We start from the raw sequence: 17,358 nt of genomic DNA, 5'->3' as shown, positions 1-17,358 counted from the left end.
ACAGAGCATGACCAGATCTTTGTTATCACAACTCCTATCATGTTTAATGTGTGTTAGTAGATCATCTGTTTTGACAGAACTCTGTTTCAAATGTCTGGCTTCCTGCTGTGTAATTGTATTTACTGTGAAAATTCTCCACGTATATCAGGTCTACTGATACCCACACATACACACCCTCCCTCACACACACACACACACACACACACACACACACACACACACACACACACACACACACACACACACACACCCACACACACACACACACACACACACAACATATAGTGTCTCTTCTTATTGCTAAGTGAATGCCACAATGTGCTAAACATAGAACCCCATGAATATTACACAATCTCAAACTTACTGCAGTAATTTGTATTTTGTATTGAACTAAGTTTTCTGTATCATAAACGTATATTAGACCAACATCACCATCAGTAGAGGGACCCCTGCATGTGCCTAAAACAGTTGTGAGGGTATATATAGTAAATTCAGTACAGTTCAGTCAGAAGGTGTGAGCACAACCTTTGAGATAAAAATGTTTTATTGATAAAAGAAAATTAACTTTCGATTTGAATGTATGATTTTCAAGAAAAACAGGTTAGATTGTGTATTTTTGTGCTTACATAACCTAATTAAAAAAAACTTATCAAGTAATTTATAAAACTGTAATATAATGTTTGAATTTTATATTTATGCAAACATAACCTGTTTTAAACTAATATATTTAAAAATAGTAAGCAAAGAAAAATGCCTGTGAACCAGAAGTCCCTCTGCCATTAACAAAGACAGAGAAGGAGTTTCTCGGTGTACTGGTATATAATTATGTTTCTGATCATATTCAGACTTAATTTTAATGAAGCTACAAGGAAATTAATTGTTGTAGAAAAGTATGGTTATTCAAGTGAAGTTTTCAAAGAAATCATATTAACAACAAAGGAGGTGTTGCATGGCCGCCCATGATCGATTTCTAATTTTTTGGTGGGAATACATCAATCGGCACATACTACGTATCGTAACAGTACTTATTCCATAAATAGATTAATCATGCGACTACAGCGCCACCTTTTGTAAGTTTTACGTACGATTCCTACTTGTGCGCCTTTAATTTATCATATTAAGACATACAAAACCCAAAGATAACTTATTTTGGTGTAATAACATAGCATTTCGTATTATCTTTTTAACGATATACAATACTTCATCAGATCTGTTGGGGTTTTCTTGCAATTTCCAGTTTTTCTCTTAATTTTTCATGAAAATAGAGCATTTTCATTTCATTAGTTTTTGATTAATTCCTTAGATAACAACGACAAACCCCGAGTACCCTAAAATTTTAGAGTTCAAAAATATCTTCATATATCATTTATTGACTCATGAAAATATTGTGTCGATGAATCACTGGATATGCCGACTTTTTTGCACTTTTGTACGTCTAACCCCTTTATTTCTTACCCAATATCAAAGTACTGAGAGTTAAAAATGTTAAACAAAAGCTGTCCTTCTCTCGGCTTTGTCATGTATCAAAAGCCGATTTAACGACGTCATACTTGAGTGAAACGTATCCCGTGTAAGTTGGTGTACCAAAGTTCGGTCAAACTGACATGTATATTGACATTTGACCTACATCTAAATAAAAACTTGTTTTGCCTATATCACAAAATGTTAATTTTAGGGTCATATATTGAACTAGACAATGTGTTGTGTCATCAAGCAAAATAGGGTCAATATGACCTATATTTCCTACACCAATCATCAGAAGTATTTCTTTTTTCTGTCTTTATGGGTTTATTTACTTATTAATAAGCAAATGTTCCGTTTAGCGAAACGTATATCAGTGTAACTCATATGTTGACCTTAGATATTTCTCAAATGAATATACTGTTGTTTTGATGTCATAAACATGTCATGGATAACTAGGATTTTTAGCTCACCTGGTCCAAAGGACCGAGGTGAGCTTATGGGATACCGCAGCGTCCGGCGTCTGGCGTCCATCGTCCGTCAACAATTGACTTCTTCTCCATAACCGCTGGTCGGATTTCAACAAAATTTGACTGGTAGCATCCTTATGGGCTACTAACTGAAAATTGTACAAATGATGGGGCTGACCCCCCAGGGGCCTGAGGGGCGGGACCAAAAGGGGTCAATTTGGCTATTTCCATATAAACGACTTCTTCTCTGAAACTAAGCATAGTATAGCACTCATAATGCAATGGTAGCATCCTTATAGGGTGGCGATTCAAAATTGTACAAATGATGGGGCTGACCCCCCGGGGGCCTGAGGGGCGGGGTAAAAAGCGGTCAATTTGGCTATTTCCATATAAACGACTTCTTCTCTGAAACCAAGCATGGGATAGCACCCATAATGCAATAGTAGCATCCTTATAGGGTGGGGATTCAAAATTGTACAAATAATGGGGCTGACCCCCCGGGGGCCTGAGGGGCGGGGTCAAAAGGGGCCAATTTGGCTATTACCATATAAACGACTTCTTCTCTGAAACTAAGCATGAGATAGCACTCATAATGCAATTGTAGTATCGTTATAGGGTGGGGATTCAAAATTGTACAAATGATGGGGCTGACCCCCGGGGGGCCTGAAGGGTGGGGTCAATTTGGCTATTTCCATATAAACGACTTCTTCTCTGAAACCAAGCATGGGATAGCACCCATAATGCAATAGTAGCATCCTTATGCACCCATAATGCAATAGTAGCATCCTTATAGGGTGGGGATTCAAAATTGTACAAATAATGGGGCTGACCCCCCGGGGGCCTGATAGGCGGGGTCAAAAGGGGTCAATTTGGCTATATCCATATAAACGACTTATTCTCTGAAACTAAGCATGGTATAGCACCCATAATGCAATGGTAGCATCCTTATAGGATGGGGATTCAAAATTGTGCAAATGATAGTTCTGACCCCCCGGGGGGCCTGAGGGGCGGGGTCAAAAGGGGTCAATTTGGCTATATCCATATAAACGACTTCTTCTCTGAAACCAAGCATGGGATAGCACCCATAATGCAATGGTAGCATCCTTATAGTGTGGCGATTCAAAATTGTACAAATGATGGGGCTGACCCCCGGGGCCTTAAACGGCAATAGATGCGAGGTCAAAAAGGTCAATTAGGCTACTATTTTCATATAAATTACTTTGTCTCTGAACCTATGTATTGGATAGCATATTTGTATGGTATCAATAGCATCATTGTATGGTTGTGATTCAAAATTAAACTTTGGGAGTCAATTTTGCTTATTTTTCTAATTGTCAGAGTCTTGTGATAATTACTAACAAAAAACCAGGTGAGCGATACAGGCCCTCTGGGCCTCTTGTATTCTTAAGCCCATGTCCGACTATTATTCACACAATCAAACATGGTAAAACTATACAGTAATGAAAAAAAGAATCCAGTGGAATGAAATTGCTTAACTTTTTTGGGGCACCAAATAAGATAGTGCACTCTAGGAACTCTTCAATTGACGTTCTTGGTGTCTGATATAGTTGAAAAATGTTACCATGAAAGTAGGTCAAGTAAACAAAACATGTGGAATATCACAGACCCACTATCTGAGTTCTTTAGGCCTTTCACATATTGAAAAGCTGTTTGAAGATTTTTATACATTTGACCTGTCTGAAGCCCTTTATGCCAGCATACTGCAATGCGTCTTAGTTATTGTCAAGAAGTCGTGTCAAGAAGTCATTTATGTTTGCCAATTTGAATTCTGTGATATTCAATTAACGTCAAGGTCATTCATTTGACAAACAACTTTGTAGCCCTTGATTTTAAGAATACGTTAGGTCTAACATCATGTTTCGATACCTTTCAGTTATTGAGAAGAAGTTGTTTGAATGAAAAGTTTATGAACGACGGCGCACAAAGTACGATCACTATAGGTCACCCTGACCTATCGGGCAAGATAATTTCGGAATATTTGCCCTTCATCCCAACATGCTACATGTTCAATACCAGGTTTCTAGTCCTCTTAGTTATTCACAAGAAGTCGTTTAAATATTTTAGTCTATTTGACTCATGTGACCATGAAGGTAGGTCAAGGTCTTTCATTTGAACAATGTCTGTAGTCGTTTAAGCTATCATTCTACAGTCCAAATATCAGATTCCAATGCCTCTTAGTTATTCAAAATAAGTCGTTTAAAGTTTTTAGCCTCATTTGACCCATGTAACCTTAAATGAACTTGGTAGTCTTTCATGCCAGCATACTACAGGCCTTACATCAGGTATCTAGGCATCTTAGTTATTCACAAGAAATTGTTTAAAGATTGAGCCTTTTTTAATTCTGGTAATTCATTTCCACAAACTTGGTGGTCCATCATTCCAGCATTCTACATGCCTAATATCAGTTTCTTGGGCCTTTCGGATATTGAGAAGAAGTCGTTTGAATGAAAAGTTTATACAAAGGACGAAATGCGAACAGCGCACGACAATGAACAAAGCATGGTGACTATAGGTCATACTTCGGGTTAGATGACTTTATGACATTTAAATAAACTAACAAAGAAAACGCAGTCCTGCAGGTCGGGCGTTAGAATTGTACCTGCTGCCCCTATTGCATGATCATAAAAAGCGACTAAATTTAGGATCGTATCACAGTATCTCTTCTTCCTAACTTAATTTATACGTACTAGCGTCTTCCTTGACACTGCCTCACGTTTAGCCTTCGGTTTAGAGCTCGCCCTGTGAACGATGCTCTAGATTCTAGAACTATTCTGGAATTGAAAACTGGAGCAGTTCTAGAACATTTCTAGTGTTCTGGAAAAGTCTCATTTAACATTGTAGAACGTTCTGGAACAGTTGTAGAACTGTTCTAGAACTTTCTAGAGCGTTTCTAGAACTTTCATTAGATAATCTAGATAGCATGCACTTTCATGAAGGATGTTGGATGAGAAAAAACTTCTAACTTATGTAATCAGTACCTGGTAAACTTTTTGATTGTATTATTTCGCGATACGTATAGGTTACAAAAGGTAAAATGAGACATAGCACCTTGTCTGATGTCTGATTGACGCTAGCAAAAAAGGTACCAAATTTAGTCGCCTTTTACGACCATGCGATGGGTATAGCAGGTGCAATTCTAACGCCCTACCTGAGACGATGGCAACATTGATGGTTCCCTTTAACAATGGGCAAAGGACACATACCGTCGTATGTACGTGTATTACCTTATTGCTTATACAGTTTCTAGAATGCAACATGGCATTGTGTATATGTTAAATAATAACTGTCAGTATTATATGTCCCACTGTTTCAAAATAGATAAGTAGAATTTCTGAAAAATATTATAAACATGAGTTTATGATGATAATTTCAAGGTTTGGTCAAAATACGCACCTCATCATCACATTCTACTCTTACAGTAAAGTCGGTAATATTTGACAGTGTACTCTCAGTACTTTGATATCATGGAAAAAACAGGGGGTAGACGAAATAAACCTAAAAAAAACGTGGCATATCCAGTGATTTATCAACTTGAGCTGTTTATGGTGAAACGATGATAACCTGAATATGATTTTAAACATCGAAATTTTAGGGTACTTTCTTATTCTAGTGCTGAAAAGAAAAATTGAAAACTTCAAAAGTCGTATTTTCTGTCAAATTTGATATATACGTTTGATTTGTGATAAAATGATATTGGATACAGCCAAGTGTGATATGTCGTTAAAAAGGAAATTTTATGTGGTATTTTGAATCACAAGAAAAACGTGATTTAATTGTTTTTACTATTACTTATGCAAGGTAAAAGGCCCAATGGGCGTTAAATTTACCAGTGTTAATGTAGGGGGCGCTGTAGTCCTAATAATGGTCCTATCTGGTTTTAAGTATTATAGACATATGTGTATTAATGCAATTAACTAATTTAAATTCAAAAATCAAAAAATCATCGTGAGCGGATTTTCACCCTATATGCAACACCTCCTTTGTTAATTTATATTGAATTTCATTTTCACATAATTTATTCAAACAATTCTGTTAACAAACTGATGTTTTGAATATAGAAGGACATTCCCTGTCATGAATGAATGAAAAGATCTATACAATATTTGAATGAACACAACTTTTACCTCTCTTGTTACAATGTTTATTTGCGTCCATAGATTCACCACTGTGTAAAGTTCCTTATTTTTGTATAGTTATTTGCCAATAAGTGCTGTAGACTAGATAGTCGCTGCATGTTACAGATGATTATAATCTTGTGTGTACACAACAAATAATGATGTGTGCTAATTATTTGTTCACAACAAATGATGATGTATGTTAACTGTATACACATTAAGTAATGATGTATATTTACTATGTGTACAAATGTTCGTCTTTCCCTGACTACAAGAGAAAGGCCAATTTTGTTGATTTACAGATGAAAGCTTAATAAAAAGCATTTTCTTAAGATGTTGTATAAGTCTTTTCTTTTGTCAAATTTGAGAGAAAATCTTATTACTTGAAGGAATGAAACCTATAAGAGCTAAGACTTTCTTTCTTAAAAGAGTTCCATGTGAAAACAAGCATTGCAGGTATCATACTGACCTTAACCTTGAGTTGACAATAATAAAACTAGCCCCAGGTCCTGTGCAGGGATTATCAAAAAGAAAAATAGCAATGATAACCGTGGCCATTTGACATTCTTGAAACTCAAAAGTATCATAGATTTTTTCTTTACCAACCCACATACAGTCTAAAAAAAACTGGGGAGAAAGTCGACCAAGTGCTACCATCTGTCGCTCAGACTCGGGCATACACCTACCTGGAGTGCAGATTTTTGGATATAGAGCACACCACACTTAAAAAAGGACAGTGATCTGGTCACAATAGCACCGGAAGGTCATCCTGATGGAGTTGACTGTGCCAATTGGGAAGAGGGAAGTGAGTAGGAACCTGTCCAAGTTGACTGTGTCATGGGAAGAGGGAAGTGAGTAGGAACCTGTCCAGGTTGACTGTCATGGGAAGAGGGAAGTGAATAAGAACCTGTCCGAGTTGACTGTGCCATGGGAAGAGGGAAGTGAGTAGGAACCTGTCCAAGTTGACTGTGCCATGGGAAGAGGGAAGTGAGTAGGAACCTGTCCAAGTTGACTGTGCCATGGGAAGAGGGAAGTGAATAGGAACCTGTCCAAGTTGACTGTGCCATGGGAAGAGGGAAGTGAGTAGGCACTTGTACAAGTTGACTGTGTCAATGTAAGAGGGAAGTGAGTAGGAACCTGTCCAAGTTGTTGACTGTCATGGGAAGAGGGAAGTGAGTAGGAACCTGTCCAAGTTGACTGTGTCATGGAAAGAGGGAAGTCAGTAGGAACCTGTCCAAGTTGACTGACACAGGAAGAGGGAAGTGAGTAGGAACCTATACAAGTTGACTGTGCCATGGGAAGAGGGAAGTGAGTAGGAATCTATCCAAGTTGACTGTGCAATGGGAAGAGGGAAGTGAGTAGGAACCTATCCAAGTTGACTGTCATGGGAAGAGGGAAGTGATTAGGAACCTGTCCAAGTTGACTGTGTCAATGTAAGAGGGAAGTGAGTAGGAACCTGTCTAGGTTGACTGTGCCATGGGAAGAGGGAAGTGAGTAGGAACCTATCCAAGTTGACTGTGCCATGGGAAGAGGGAAGTGAATAGGAACCTGTCCAAGTTGACTGTGCCATGGGAAGAGGGAAGTGAGTAGGCACTTGTACAAGTTGACTAACACAGCAAGAGGGAAGTGAGTAGGAACCTGTCCAAATTGACTGTGTCATGGGAAGAGGGAAGTGATAAGGAACCTGTCCAAGTTTACTGTGTCATGGGAAGAGGGAAGTGAGTAGGAACCTGTCCAAGTTGACTGTGTCATGGGAAGAGGGAAGTGAGTAGGAACCTGTCCAGGTTGACTGTGCCATGGGAAGAGGGAAGTGAGTAGGAACCTGTCCAAGTTGACTGTGCCATGGGAAGAGGGAATTGAGTAGGAACCTGTCCAAGTTGTTGACTGTCATGGGAAGAGGGAAGTGAGTAGGAACCTGTCCAAGTTGACTGTGTCATGGAAAGAGGGAAGTCAGTAGGAACCTTCCAAGTTGACTGTGCAATGGGAAGAGGGAAGTGAGTAGGAACCTATCCAAGTTGACTGTCATGGGAAGAGGGAAGTGATTAGGAACCTGTCCAAGTTGACTGTGTCAATGTAAGAGGGAAGTGAGTAGGAACCTGTCCAGGTTGACTGTGCCATGGGAAGAGGGAAGTGAGTAGGAACCTATCCAAGTTGACTGTGTCATGGGAAGACGGAAGTGAATAGGAACCTGTCGAAGTTGACTGTCATGGGAAGAGGGAAGTGATTAGGAACCTGTCCAAGTTGACCCTGTCAATGTTAGAGGGAAGTGAGTAGGAACCTGTCCAAGTTGACTGTACCATGGGAAGAGGGAATTGAGTAGGAACCTGTCCAACTTGACTGTCATGGGAAGAGGGAAGTGAGTAGGAACCTGTCCAAGTTGACTGTGTCATGGAAAGTGGGAAGTGAGTAGGAACCTGTCCAAGTTGACTGTGCCATGGGAAGAGGGAAGTTAGTAGGAACCTGTCCAAGTTAACTGTGCCATGGGAAGAGGGAAGTGAGTAGGAACCTGTCCAAGTTGACTGTGCCATGGGAAGAGGGAAGTGAGTAGGAACCTGTCCAAGTTGACTGTGCCATGGGAAGAGGGAATTCAGTAGGAACCTGTCCAAGTTGACTGTGCCATGGGAAGAGGGAAGTAAGTGGGAACCTGTCCAAGTTGACTGTGCCATGGGAAGAGGGAAGTGAGTAGGAACCTGTCCAAGTTGACTGACACAGGAAGAGGGAAGTGAGAGTAGGAACCTGTCCAAGTTGACTGTGCCATGGGAAGAGGGAATTCAGTAGGAACCTGTCCAAGTTGACTGTGCCATGGGAAGAGGGAAGTGAGTGGGAACCTGTACAAGTTGACTGTGTCATGGGAAGAGGGAAGTGAGTAGGAACCTGTCCAAGTTGACTGTGTCAATATAAGAGGGAAGTGAGTAGGAACCTGTCCAAGTTGACTGTGCCATGGGAAGAGGGAAGTGAATAGGAACCTGTCCAAGTTGACTGTCATGGGAAGTGGGAAGTGATTAGGAACCTGTCCAAGTTGACTGTGTCAATATTAAGAGGGAAGTGAGTAGGAACCTGTCCAAGTTGACTGTGCCATCGGAAGAGGGAATTGAGTAGGAACCTGTCCAAGTTGACTGTCATGGGAAGAGGGAAGTGAGTAGGAACCTGTCCAAGTTGACTGTGTCATGGAAAGTGGGAAGTGAGTAGGAACCTGTCCAAGTTGACTGTGCCATGGGAAGAGGGAAGTGAGTAGGAACCTGTCCAAGTTGACTGTGTCATGGGAAGAGGGAAGTGAGTAGGAACCTGACCAAGTTGACTGTGCCATGGGAAGAGGGAAGTGAGTAGGAATCTGTCCAAGTTGACTGACACAGGAAGAGGGAAGTGAGTAGGAACCTGTCCAAGTTGACTGACACAGGAAGAGGGAAGTGAGTAGGAACCTATCCAAGTTGACTGAGCCATGGGAAGAGGGAAGTGAGTAGAATCCTATCCAAGTTGACTGAGCCGCGGGAAGAGGGAAGTGAATAGGAACCTGTACAAGTTGACTGTGCCATGGGAAGAGGGAAGCGAGTAGGAACCTGTCCAAGTTGACTGACACAGGAAGAGGGAAGTGAGTAGGAACCTATCCAAGTTGACTGTGTCATGGGAAGAGGGAAGTGAGTAGGAACCTGTCGAAGTTGACTGTCATGGGAAGAGGGAAGTGATTAGGAACCTGTCCAAGTTGACCCTGTCAATGTTAGAGGGAAGTGAGTAGGAACCCGTTCAAGTTGACTGTACCATGGGAAGAGGGAATTGAGTAGGAACCTGTCCAAGTTGACTGTGCCATGGGAAGAGGGAAGTGAGTAGGAACCTGTCCAAGTTGACTGTGTCATGGAAAGAGGGAAGTGAGTAGGAACCTGTCCAAGTTGACTGTGCCATGGGAAAGAGGGAATTCAGTAGGAACCTGTCCAAGTTGACTGTGCCATGGGAAGAGGGAAGTGAGTAGGAACCTGTCCAAGTTGACTGTGTCATGGGAAGAGGGAAGTGAGTAGGAACCTGTCCAAGTTGACTGTGTCATGGGAAGAGGGAAGTGAGTAGGAACCTGTCCAAGTTGACTGTGTCATGGGAAGAGGGAAGTGAGTAGGAACCTGTCCAAGTTGACTGTGCCATGGGAAGAGGGAAGTGAATAGGAACCTGTCCAAGTTGACTGTGCCATGGGAAGAGGGAAGTGAGTAGGAACCTGTCCAAGTTGACTGTGCAATGGGAAGAGGGAAGTGAGTAGGAACCTGTCCATGTTGACTGACACAGGAAGAGGGAAGTGAGTAGGAACCTGTCCAAGTTGACTGTGCCATGGGAAGAGGGAAGTGAGTAGGAACCTATCCAAGTTGACTCTGTCAATGTAAGAGGGAAGTGAATAGGAACCTGTCCAAGTTGACTGACACAGGAAGAGGGAAGTGAGTAGGAACCTATACGAGTTGACTGTGCCACGGGAAGAGGGAAGTGAGTAGAATCCTATCCAAGTTGACTGAGCCATGGGAAGAGGGAAGTGAGTAGGAACCTGTCCGAGTTGACTGAGACGCGGGAAGAGGGAAGTGAGTAGGAACCTGTCCAAGTTGACTGTGCCATGGGAAGAGGGAAGTGAGTAGGAACCTATCCAAGTTGACTGTGTCATGGGAAGAGGGAAGTGAATAGGAACCTGTCCAAGTTGACTGTGCCATGGGAAGAGGGAAGTGAGTAGGAACATGTACAAGTTGACTGTGTCATTGGAAAGGGGAAGTGAGTAGGAACCTGTCCAGGTTGACTATGCTATGGAAAGAGGGAAGTGAGTAGGAACCTATCCAAGTTGACTGTGTCATGAGAAGAGGGAGGTGAATAGGAACCTGTCCAAATTGACTGTCATGGGAAGCGAGAAGTGATTAGGAACATGTCAAAGTTGAATGTGTCAATGTAAGAGGGAAGTGAGTCCAAGTTGACTGTGCCATGGGAAGAGGGAATTGAGTAGGAACCTGTCGAAGTTGTTGACTGTCATGGGAAGAGGGAAGTGAGTAGGAACCTGTCCAAGTTGACCCTGTCAATGTTAGAGGGAAGTGAGTAGGAACCTGTCCAAGTTGACTGTGCCATGGGAAGAGGGAAGTGAGTAGGAACCTGTCCAAGTTGACTGTGCCATGGGAAGAGGGAAGTGAGTAGGAACCTGTCCAAGTTGACTGTCATGGGAAGAGGGAAGTGAGTAGGAACCTGTCCAAGTTGACTGTACCATGGGAAGAGGGAATTGAGTAAGAACCTGTCCAACTTGACTGTCATGGGAAGAGGGAAGTGAGTAGGAACCTGTCCAAGTTGACTGTGCCATGGGAAGAGGGAAGTGAGTAGGAACCTGTCCAAGTTGACTGTGCCATGGGAAGAGGGAAGTGAGTAGGAACCTGTCCAAGTTGACTGTGTCATGGGAAGAGGGAAGTGAGTAGGAACCTGTCCAAGTTGACTGTGCCATGGGAAGAGGGAAGTGAGTAGGAACCAGTCCAAGTTGACTGAGCCATGGGAAGAGGGAAGTGAGTAGGAACCTGTCCAAGTTGACTGTGCCATGGGAAGAGGGAAGTGAGTAGGAACCTGTCCAAGTTAACTGTGCAATGGGAAGAGGGAAGCGAGTAGGAACTTGTCCAAGTTGACTGACACAGGAAGAGGGAAGTGAGTAGGAACCTGTCCAAGTTGACTGTGCCATGGGAAGAGGGAAGTGAGTAGGAATCTATCCAAGTTGACTGTGTCATGGGAAGAGGGAAGTGAATAGGAACCTGTCCAAGTTGACTGTGCCATGGGAAGAGGGAAGTGAGTAGGAACCTGTCCAAGTTGACTGTGCCATGGGAAGAGGGAAGTGAGTAGGAACCTGTCCAAGTTGACTGTGCAATGGGAAGAGGGAAGTGAGTAGGAACCTGTCCAAGTTGACTGTGCAATGGGAAGAGGGAAGTGAGTAGGAACCTGTCCAAGTTGACTGTGCCATGGGAAGAGGGAAGTGAGTAGGAACCTATCCAAGTTGACTCTGTCAATGTAAGAGGGAAGTGAATAGGAACCTGTCCAAGTTGACTGACACAGGAAGAGGGAAGTGAGTAGGAACCTATACGAGTTGACTGTGCCACGGGAAGAGGGAAGTGAGTAGAATCCTATCCAAGTTGACTGAGCCATGGGAAGAGGGAAGTGAGTAGGAACCTGTCCGAGTTGACTGAGACGCGGGAAGAGGGAAGTGAGTAGGAACCTGTCCAAGTTGACTGTGCCATGGGAAGAGGGAAGTGAGTAGGATTCTATCCAAGTTGACTGTGTCATGGGAAGAGGGAAGTGAATAGGAACCTGTCCAAGTTGACTGTGCCATGGGAAGAGGGAAGTGAGTAGGAACATGTACAAGTTGACTGTGTCATTGGAAAAGGGAAGTGAGTAGGAACCTGTCCAGGTTGACTGTGCCATGGGAAGAGGGAAGTGAGTAGGAACCTATCCAAGTTGACTGTGTCATGAGAAGAGGGAATTGAGTAGGAACCTGTCCAAGTTGTTGACTGTCATGGGAAGAGGGAAGTGAGTAAGAACCTGTCCAAGTTGACCCTGTCAATGTTAGAGGGAAGTGAGTAGGAACCTGTCCAAGTTGACTGTGCCATGGGAAGAGGGAATTGAGTAGGAACCTGTCCAAGTTGTTGACTGTCATGGGAAGAGGGAAATGAGTAGGAACCTGTCCAAGTTGACCCTGTCAATGTTAGAGGGAAGTGAGTAGGAACCTGTCCAAGTTGACTGTACCATGGGAAGAGGGAATTGAGTAAGAACCTGTCCAACTTGACTGTCATGGGAAGAGGGAAGTGAGTAGGAACCTGTCCAAGTTGACTGTGCCATGGAAAGAGGGAATTCAGTAGGAACCTGTCCAAGTTGACTGTGCCATGGGAAGAGGGAAGTGAGTGGGAACCTGTACAAGTTGACTGTGTCATGGGAAGAGGGAAGTGAGTAGGAACCTGTCCAGGTTGACTGTGTCATGGGAAGAGGGAAGTGAGTAGGAACCTGTCCAAGTTGACTATGTCAATATAAGAGGGAAGTGAGTAGGAACCTGTCCAAGTTGACTGTGCCATGGGAAGAGGGAAGTGAATAGGAACCTGTCCAAGTTGACTGTGCCATGGGAAGAGGGAAGTGAGTAGGAACCTGTCCAAGTTGACTGTGCCATGGGAAGAGGGAAGTGAGTAGGAACCTGTCCAAGTTGACTGTGTGACATGGGAAGAGGGAAGTGAGTAGGAACCTGTCCAAGTTGACTGTGCCATGGGAAGAGGGAAGTGAGTAGGAACCTGTCCAAGTTGACTGTGTCATGGGGAAAGTGGGAAGTGAGTAGGAACCTGTCCAAGTTGACTGTGCCATGGGAAGAGGGAAGTGAGTAGGAACCTGTCCAAGTTGACTGTGCCATGGGAAGAGGGAAGTGAGTAGGAACCTGTCCAAGTTGACTGTGCATGGGAAGAGGGAAGTGAGTAGGAACTGTCCAAGTTACTGTCATGGAAGAGGGAAGCTAGGACTTCCAAGTTGACTGACACAGGAAGAGGGAAGTGAGTAGGAACCTGTCCAAGTTGACTGTGCCATGGGAAGAGGGAAGTGAGTAGGAATCTATCCAAGTTGACTGTGTCATGGGAAGAGGGAAGTGAATAGGAACCTGTCCAAGTTGACTGTGCCATGGGAAGGGGAAGGAGTAGGAACCTGTCAAGTTGACTGTGTCAGGAACTGAGTAGCAAGTTGACTGTGTCATGGGAAGAGGGAAGTGAATGGAACTGTCAGTTGACTGTCATGGAAGAGGGAAGTGAGTAGGAACCTGTCCAAGTTGACTGTGCCATGGGAAGAGGGAAGTGAATTGGAACCTGTCCAAGTTGACTGTGCATGGGAAGAGGGAAGTGAGTAGGAACCTGTCCAAGTTGACTGTGTCAATGGAAGAGGGAAGTGAGTAGGAACCTGTCCAAGTTGACTGTGCCATGGAAGAGGGAAGTGAGTAGGAACCTGTCCAAGTTGACTGTGCATGGGAAGGGGAAGTGAGTAGGAACCTGTCCAAGTTGACTGTGTCATGGAAAGTGGGAAGTGAGTAGGAACCTGTCCAAGTTGACTGTGCCATGGGAAGGGGAAGTGAGTAGGAACCTGTCCAAGTTGACTGTGTCATGGAAAGTGGGAAGTGAGTAGGAACCTGTCCAAGTTGACTGTGCCATGGAAGAGGGAAGTGAGTAGGAACCTGTCCAAGTTGACTGTGTCATGGAAGGGGAAGTGAGTAGGAACCTGTCCAAGTTGACTGTGCATGGAAGAGGGAAGTGAGTAGGAACCTGTCCAAGTTGACTGTGTGATGGAAGAGGAAGTGAGTAGGAACCTGTCCAAGTTGACTGTGCACATGGGAAGAGGGAAGTGAGTAGGAACTGTCCAAGTTGACTGCCAGGAAGAGGAAGTGAGTAGGAACCTGTCCAAGTTGACTGACAGGAAGAGGAAGTGAGTAGGAACCTGTCCAAGTTGACTGTGACACAGGAAGAGGAAGTGAGTAGGAACCTCCAAGTTGATGTGTCATGGGAAGAGGGAAGTGAGTAGGAACCTATCCAAGTTGATTGTGTCATGGGAAGAGGGAAGTGAATTGGAACCTGTCCAAGTTGACTGTCATGGGAAGCGGGAAGTGATTAGGAACCTGTCCAAGTTGACTGTGTCAATGTTAAGAGGGAAGTGAGTAGGACCCTGTCTAAGTTGACCGTGCCATCGGAAGAGGGAATTGAGTAGGAACCTGTCCAAGTTGACTGTCATGGGAAGAGGGAAGTGAGTAGGAACCTGTCCAAGTTGACTGTGTCATGGGAAGAGGGAAGTGAGTAGGAATCTGTCCAAGTTGACTGACACAGGAAGAGGGAAGTGAGTAGGAACCTGTCCAAGTTGACTGACACAGGAAGAGGGAAGTGAGTAGGAACCTATCCAAGTTGATTGTGTCATGGGAAGAGGGAAGTGAGTAGGAACCTATCCAAGTTGATTGTGTCATGGGAAGAGGGAAGTGAATTGGAACCTGTCCAAGTTGACTGTCATGGGAAGCGGGAAGTGATTAGGAACCTGTCCAAGTTGACTGTGTCAATGTTAAGAGGGAAGTGAGTAGGACCCTGTCTAAGTTGACCGTGCCATCGGAAGAGGGAATTGAGTAGGAACCTGTCCAAGTTGACTGTCATGGGAAGAGGGAAGTGAGTAGGAACCTGTCCAAGTTGACTGTGTCATGGAAAGTGGGAAGTGAGTAGGAACCTGTCCAAGTTGACTGTGCCATGGGAAGAGGGAAGTGAGTAGGAACCTGTCCAAGTTGACTGTGCAATGGGAAGAGGGAAGTGAGTAGGAACCTGTCCAAGTTGACTGACACAGGAAGAGGGAAGTGAGTAGGAACCTGTCCAAGTTGACTGTGCCATGGGAAGAGGGAAGTGAGTAGGAACCTGTCCAAGTTGACTGTGCAATGGGAAGAGGGAAGTGAGTAGGAACCTGTCCAAGTTGACTGACACAGGAAGAGGGAAGTGAGTAGGAACCTGTCCAAGTTGACTGTGCCATGGGAAGAGGGAAGTGAGTAGGAACCTGTCCAAGTTGACTGTGCCATGGGAAGAGGGAAGTGAGTAGGAACCTGTCCAAGTTGACTGTGTCATGGAAAGTGGGAAGTGAGTAGGAACCTGTCCAAGTTGACTGTGCCATGGGAAGAGGGAAGTGAGTAGGAACCTGTCCAAGTTGACTGACACAGGAAGAGGGAAGTGAGTAGGAACCTGTCCAAGTTGACTGTGCCATGGGAAGAGGGAAGTGAGTAGGAATCTATCCAAGTTGACTGTGTCATGGGAAGAGGGAAGTGAATAGGAACCTGTCCAAGTTGACTGTGCCGTGGGAAGAGGGAAGAGAGTAGGAACCTGTCCAAGTTGACTGTGCCATGGGAAGAGGGAAGTGAATAGGAACCTGTCCAAGTTGACTGTGCCATGGGAAGAGGGAAGTGAGTAGGAACCTGTCCAAGTTGACTGTGCAATGGGAAGAGGGAAGTGAGTAGGAACCTGTCCATGTTGACTGACACAGGAAGAGGGAAGTGAGTAGGAACCTGTCCAAGTTGACTGTGCCATTGGAAGAGGAAAGTGAATAGGAACCTGTCCAAGTTGACTGACACAGGAAGAGGGAAGTGAGTAGGAACCTATACGAGTTGACTGTGCCACGGGAAGAGGGAAGTGAGTAGAATCCTATCCAAGTTGACTGAGCCATGGGAAGAGGGAAGTGAGTAGGAACCTGTCCGAGTTGACTGAGACGCGGGAAGAGGGAAGTGAGTAGGAACCTGTCCAAGTTGACTGTGCCATGGGAAGAGGGAAGTGAGTAGGATTCTATCCAAGTTGACTGTGTCATGGGAAGAGGGAAGTGAATAGGAACCTGTCCAAGTTGACTGTGCCATGGGAAGAGGGAAGTGAGTAGGAACATGTACAAGTTGACTGTGTCATTGGAAAAGGGAAGTGAGTAGGAACCTGTCCAGGTTGACTGTGCCATGGGAAGAGGGAAGTGAGTAGGAACCTATCCAAGTTGACTGTGTCATGAGAAGAGGGAATTGAGTAGGAACCTGTCCAAGTTGTTGACTGTCATGGGAAGAGGGAAGTGAGTAAGAACCTGTCCAAGTTGACCCTGTCAATGTTAGAGGGAAGTGAGTAGGAACCTGTCCAAGTTGACTGTGCCATGGGAAGAGGGAATTGAGTAGGAACCTGTCCAAGTTGTTGACTGTCATGGGAAGAGGGAAATGAGTAGGAACCTGTCCAAGTTGACCCTGTCAATGTTAGAGGGAAGTGAGTAGGAACCTGTCCAAGTTGACTGTACCATGGGAAGAGGGAATTGAGTAAGAACCTGTCCAACTTGACTGTCATGGGAAGAGGGAAGTGAGTAGGAACCTGTCCAAGTTGACTGTGCCATGGAAAGAGGGAATTCAGTAGGAACCTGTCCAAGTTGACTGTGCCATGGGAAGAGGGAAGTGAGTGGGAACCTGTACAAGTTGACTGTGTCATGGGAAGAGGGAAGTGAGTAGGAACCTGTCCAGGTTGACTGTGTCATGGGAAGAGGGAAGTGAGTAGGAACCTGTCCAAGTTGACTATGTCAATATAAGAGGGAAGTGAGTAGGAACCTGTCCAAGTTGACTGTGCCATCGGAAGAGGGAAGTGAATAGGAACCTGTCCAAGTTGACTGTCATGGGAAGCGGGAAGTGATTAGGAACCTGTCCAAGTTGACTGTGCCATGGAAAGAGGGAATTCAGTAGGAACCTGTCCAAGTTGACTGTGCCATGGGAAGAGGGAAGTGAGTGGGAACCTGTACAAGTTGACTGTGTCATGGGA

This window comes from Argopecten irradians, chromosome 5, assembly GCF_041381155.1.
Source record: "Argopecten irradians isolate NY chromosome 5, Ai_NY, whole genome shotgun sequence".
Classification (NCBI taxonomy): Eukaryota; Metazoa; Mollusca; class Bivalvia; order Pectinida; family Pectinidae; genus Argopecten; species Argopecten irradians.
This window is presented reverse-complemented; position numbering follows the sequence as displayed.